The sequence below is a fragment of the Passer domesticus genome, chromosome 3 (assembly GCF_036417665.1).
Source record: "Passer domesticus isolate bPasDom1 chromosome 3, bPasDom1.hap1, whole genome shotgun sequence".
In the NCBI taxonomy this organism is placed as follows: Eukaryota; Metazoa; Chordata; class Aves; order Passeriformes; family Passeridae; genus Passer; species Passer domesticus.
Genome location: NC_087476.1, coordinates 89,560,405 through 89,566,404, shown reverse-complemented (window position 1 = coordinate 89,566,404; position 6,000 = coordinate 89,560,405). Strand labels below are relative to the sequence as shown.

General features: G+C 51.8%; 1 protein-coding gene across 6 annotated transcripts in view; it reads left to right on the top strand.

Moving 5' to 3' along the window:
• Positions 1-1,006: 1,006 nt before the first annotated feature.
• PROX1 (prospero homeobox 1) overlaps positions 1,007-6,000 on the top strand; it is a 49,721-nt gene continuing 44,727 nt past the window's right edge. The window contains exons 1-2 of one of the 6 annotated variants that reach the window (XM_064414248.1): positions 1,007-1,328; positions 1,539-1,663. The gene's annotated coding sequence lies outside the window, so the exon portion shown is untranslated. The other 5 variants (XM_064414245.1, XM_064414243.1, XM_064414247.1 and 2 more) reach the window with 5 other exon arrangements.

Genomic DNA, 6,000 nt, shown 5'->3' with positions numbered 1-6,000 from the left:
CCCTGTCCCGCGCCGCGGAAAGCCGCGGTCAGGCGGGACAGAGCGCGCCCGACAGGTTACGGTCCGGAGCGCAGCCCAGACCAGCCGAGATCCACTATTGTGGTTTTCTTTATCTCCCAATTTTTCCTCCCCCGGGGGAAGGATTGGATAGGGTTAAGTTGAGCTAAACTTGGGTCGTGCTGCGCAGGGGCCGGGACCGCCAGCAGCGAAGACCCGTGTCTCAGTACCACCGGTTGTTCCACGCGCCGCAACCTGATGCTCGATTTCGTGTTTATTTCCTGCCTCCCACGTGGAAAATGCCCGCGCGGCTGCTGCTGACAGCCCCGCGAGGGGCGGCGGAGCCGCTGTCGCTGCGCGGCGGCGAGGGACGGCGTGAGCGGGCTGGGCGGCCGCGGGCCCGTTCCTCCTAAAGTCTGTGACCCGCGTGGGGCGGCAGCGCCCGCAGCCGCGGGTCTGCTCCACCGCCCGCTCGCTACTTTACGCGCCAAAGAGGCGCACCCTGGGGCCCCGACACTGCCCCGCGGAAGCTTTCTCGCGTGGAAAACTTTACCGCACGGGGCACCGCACAGCAGCCCCCACCCACGCGGGGGTGACTCTCCTAAAGTTTGTCACCCACCCCTCTCCACGCGGGGCGGCTGTTGCCCGCCCTTTGCCGGTGCGCGGCAGAGGCGAGCGGGGCGCCCCGTCGGGCCGCTTCTGCCGGCGCTCCCGCCCCGCGTCCGTCCGTCCGTCCGTTCCCGCCGCAGGTGCGCGGCCGCGGCCGCCGCCACCTTCCCGCGGGGACGGGGCGGGGCGACCCCAACCCCCCCGCGCTCCCCTCTCCTCTCTCCCCGCTCCTGCCAAGTTCTCCCTGTCCCCCCCGTCCGTCCCAAGGAGCCTCCCGATTGGGCGCCGGGCCGGGCCCACGTCACTCCGAGTGTGACGTCTAGTCTTCCTGTTTCCTTCAGCTGTGTCTTAAAGTAAATCTTGTGGCGGTGCGGAGCGCTGCTCGGCTCGGCCAGCCCAGCCCAGCCCTGCCCAGCCCTGCCCCGCGCCGCTCCCGCCGCCCCCGCTCCGCGCCCGCCGCTCCGCTCCGCGCCGCTCCGCTCCGCGCCCGCAGCCCCGCGGCCGCTGCCCGCCCGCACTCCCGCCCGCACTCCCGCCCTCCCTGGCGCGATTATCATATTCATCAGCGGCGGGGCTGCCGGCTGCGCGCGCGTGTCCGCGTGTGCGTGTGTGCGTGTGCGGGGCGCGTGTGGTGTGTGTGCATGTGCGTGTGCGTGTCGCCCTTTCTCTCGTTCCACCGGCAAAAAAAAAAGCGAGGCTCAGTTTCGTCGCCTTTGCACCGAGTAAGTACCCGCTCCCTCTCCGCGCCCCCTCCGTCCCTCCCCGCTTTCTCGGCCTTTTCAGGTCTTTCGGGGTTTTTTAATTATTTTTTTTTTCCCTCCTAAATTCGCACTTGTTTGGGCTGCTCTAAATGGTCCTGGGGGAGGGGGGCAGTGATGAAATCCCCAACAAAATATTGATCACCGTTATCAAACCTGTGCTTCTTTTTCCAGGGGGCAAAATTGCAGTGACTTTATTAGCTGAGTAGTTTTAATTCCCCGGTAGATAAAGCGGTAAGGATTTGTGAGCGGTAAGGAGCCTGATGGAGCGCTCACCGTAGCCTGCCCAGGGCTGAAGAGTAAGTGACCTGCTCGTTGTTAGGTGATCCTCCCCCCGCTTCTCCTTCGCTCTCTCGTTGCCACCTTTTGTGGACCGCTCTTTATTTTATTCCGTGGGTTGGAGGGCAGTTTTGCGGGGACGGAAAGCGCAGAGAGTATTTGGCTTCTTCTTCTTGTTCCGAGCTTCTTTCTCCCCCCGTCCGCGCCGAAGTTCCCCATCTCCGCTTTAAACTCCTGCTCCGCTCCTCCGAGCCTCCTCTTTGTCCTGTTTATTATAGCTGCCTTGCTTTTTGTCTCTTCCAATTTGCCTGTAATTTGCATGTCGCTACTTCTCCTTTTTAACCCAAGCCGGGAAGGACAGGGACTTTTTATTCTTACTCTTCTTACCCTTGCAATTACTTTTTCATTTCCAAGCGTGGGACGAGCTGCGAATGGTGGAAATGTATAGAAAATGGGATTTGAGTGGTAGGTAGCGAGCACATGAGAAGAGATCAAACGCAAGTCGCGGGATAAGAGCCTTGATCTGGGAAAAGATTAGGATTATTGGTACTTTCTATTTGTTTGGTTGTTGTTTGTTGATTTTTTTTTCCTCCGGGGGGGGATTTAATTCTTTCTTAGCCGTTGATGGAGATCTTTCTTGGCTTTTTCGATTTTCTGTTTAGCGGCTGAGTGACCCGGCTCACTTTGCCATGTGTTTGCACGGAGTTAAAGCGCAGGAGGGAGCGGTGTTGGGGGGCGTGGGACCTGCGCGGAGGGGGCGCGCAGGGCAGCGCTGGGGGGGGCGCGGCCCGCGCTGGGGGGGCCGCGATCGCGGGGCCCGACAGGAGCGGGCGGCCCGACGGGCGCCCGGCCACAGCTGCCCGGCACCGGGCACCCCGCGGGGGCGGAGCGGGGCCGCCCCGGGCCTCGCGGCTCTTTGCAGAGCGGGAGAAAATTGCGCGGACCCCCTTCGGTCGCTGCGCGGCGTCTGGTGCGGCAGGGCAGCGCGGCGGGCCGGGGCAGGTGCGCGCCGGGCGGGGCGGCCGCGGAGCGGCTCTGGGGGGTCCCGGCCGGCCGCCGCCTCCCGGCGCCGGCAGAGCCGGGGCCGCGGGGTCAGCAGCGGGAAGCGGCGCGGGAGCAGTGTCCGCGGGCCGTGCGGGGTGCGCGGGAGGGCGGCCGAGGCGGGATGGAGCTCCCCGAGGGGCCAGCGGCGCGTCCGTGTGCTTGTGCCCCGGCCGCGCAAGAGCAGGTACGCGGGACATTAAGTTAATGCCTTTGACAAAGTAGGGAATTTCAGTCAGGGCTGACACGGCTGCAGACTAGAGGTGCCCTTGAATGTCGGGCAAAAGTTGCCAGGACGAGCTTTGGAAAGCCGCTAGTTTCCCACAGGTCCCGAGCGCTCAGCAGACCCGTGGTGTTTCTGGATGTATGGCGATGTCACCCCAAACCCATTATCCGGGTGTGGGGAGCACGTGGAACGCATCCACGCATCTGTGGCCATAGCTTGGTGGCAGAAGGTGCTGTGGTGTTGAGCGCAGGACACAGAAACATGTTTGTGTCACCGTGAGGTGTAAAAGCTCAGATTATTTGTCACTTCCATTGCCTGTAGAGGTTTGGCAATATGCAGGATGAATTATATGGAGGCAGTTTCCTTAGCCATAGATTTACATGTGGTATACATCCTTTACGTCTTCTTCTCACAGTTTTTCTCTGAGTTGCCATCAATCACTTTAAGTTTACGACCACTGCAGCTCATTTTGCATTTATTTTATCTGCTTTTCGTCCAGAGTTTACCTTTAGCAGTAATATCGCATTCTGTGAAATGTTTATTAATACTCAAGGGTAGACAGAGTATCAAGATTTCAGGAGTTGAACTGTGATAAAAAGTACAATGTATATACTTTTCACTAGCAGCTCTCTATTAAATTCTGTTCTGTAAAGTATCCGCGTTCGCTGAATGGCACTGTCGGTACATACAGTTAACTTCCCTGCCAACTGAACTCTGAGGCCTCTCAGTTTATATAACTTATCTCTTTTATGATTGCTTGATAAATTGAGATGTTCATGGGAATGGACACATTTTCAAATTGAAACATTTAATTTGATTCAGGGCAGAATTGTAAATACTGCAATTTGTAGTCTCTAAATAGTGATTTATTCTGACTCAAAGTGCAGCTTCACTGCTAAATTAAGTAATTTAAGAATTGTGATGTAATGACATCGCATAGCATGGAAAAATAGTATATTGGAAAACTTGGGCTGAATTCAGAGTAGGAATCTTGAGAACCTTTCAGTATTGCCTCTACACAGAGGCCATGTGAATTATTTTCTTCATAATCAGTGAAATAACAAGGACCAAACTGGCTTGAGAGGAGGAAAATGTTTTCTGTTTTCTACTTTGAGCAGCTTCATTTCTTTTTCTCATTCAGAAGATCTGTTTCCTCAAGCAGCGCCGAGCACGGCTACATGATGGAGGGCCCTGCATCTCCCCTGTCTAAAGGCCTGAACTAATGAGATGCTGAATCCCTCCTGTTACTGAGCTCTGTAGTTGATGGGAATTGCGGATGTTTGGCATTCATAGGAATTGCTGAATACCTTGCTCTATTGGGCCCTGGGTATCACCAGGTTCATAAAACAAGGGTTGGCTTTTCCTTTAAGGCTAAAGAGCAAGCAGCATAATTTTGAAGTAAATCAGGCACTGATTTTTGCTGCTGCTTCTTCTTATGGAGAAATCCTAGTAAAGTTGTTTTTTACTCTCCAAATAGTTCCTCATCCTTACTGCCTTGTTTCAAATTCCGTGATAGATATTTCGGCTAAGGGAGTTGGATAATCTTTTCTCCCAAGAAAACTTGTGTTAGAACTGTACAGAAAGGTAGTACTTTCTCCCAAGAAAGCTTGTGTCAGAGCTGTGCAAAAAGGTAGCACTTTCTCATTAGTGGCTGATGTGATTTTAGCACTAAACAGATATGGTGAACAGATGTCATCTGTTCTCTGAATTTTAGCTGTGGTTTTGTGCATGAAATGCTGTTGACTAGAATAATTTTCATCCTATGCTTCCTGGCTGATTCTGGCAAAGCCATACCCTGTGCAGTGCGTTAGAGTGTAAGATCTAAATATTTCTATTAGCAGAAGCATGTTAAATTTCTTGCATGGTATTGGCATAATGGGCTGACATGAAGCAGGCAGACTCTGGACCAACGCAAGTAGTCGGCTTGTGAAAAGATGAGAACAATTTCAGCTGTATAAACTGATATCTGCTTGAATTCATCCAAGCATATCCATCAAGTTTAGCACTCTTGTGCTGTTTATTTAATGGCTGTTCAGGTTAGGGTAGGGTTCTTCAAAGGGGCTGATGAGGGCGCGTTTGAATTTACATCTCCTTTGCATCCTGTAGGTGTTTGAATTAATCTAGGAAAAAATGATCAACATCTTTCTAGATCAAGATGAGTTAACACAATTGATTACAAAAATTGATTTATTAATAGTGAGTATGGTTAAATACCTGACATCATACTCATTTTGACAGACCATTCTAGCCAAAGGTTTGGTAACAGCAACTCTTTGAGACTTAGAAATTAATCCGTTTCCATTGTAAATGTCAATGCATATCAAGTGGTTACAAAATAAATTGTACCCATTTCTGTAGCTGCTGTGCTGTTAAGAGGTTATTCATAGCTACATTGCAATCATATCTCCTTAAACAAAAGATTTGAAAGTAAATTTGTAAATAAAATACTACAGCTATGTTTATGGATGGACATAGAAAGTGCTGAGGTCTATGGTACGATTTTTAATTCCATCGGCATGGAAAACGTTTGGTTTCTGAGGAAGCCACGTTGTGCGAGTTGAGGCTTGAGATGTGGCCGGCGAATTTAAGATAAACTACACTTGGCATGTGAGGAGTATCAAAAGCGATGCACAAACCAAATTTAACCTTCGCAAATTTAAAACTATGCAATTTGGAAAGAAATGATGCTTCTGGAGATTTCTACATAGATCTTGACAACCAAAGCCTATCTTGCCAGCTCTGTTTTTCTGGAGAGCTGTACAGAGACTTTAGATGTATAAAATATAGTTTTGAGACAACGTGCAGGCAAAGTAGTGGTGACCGTCTAAAGGACGCACAATTCCTAATTATTTCTCCCCCTCCCCAAGATTTCCTTATTTATTCAGTTCTAATCTAATCAGTCTTGAATTCTGCCTGTTGTGGCTGGGATTTTGCATCCCGCTCTACGTGCCATTCCACTCCCCTTGAGGTGCAAATTGGTTTTGGTCCTCAGAGAATGAAATATTAACTGGCCATTCAATACCCATTCTGTTTTGTCAGGCTAAAGTAGAACTATTTCTCATATTTAAGCCGAAAGGCACGTAAGCCTTA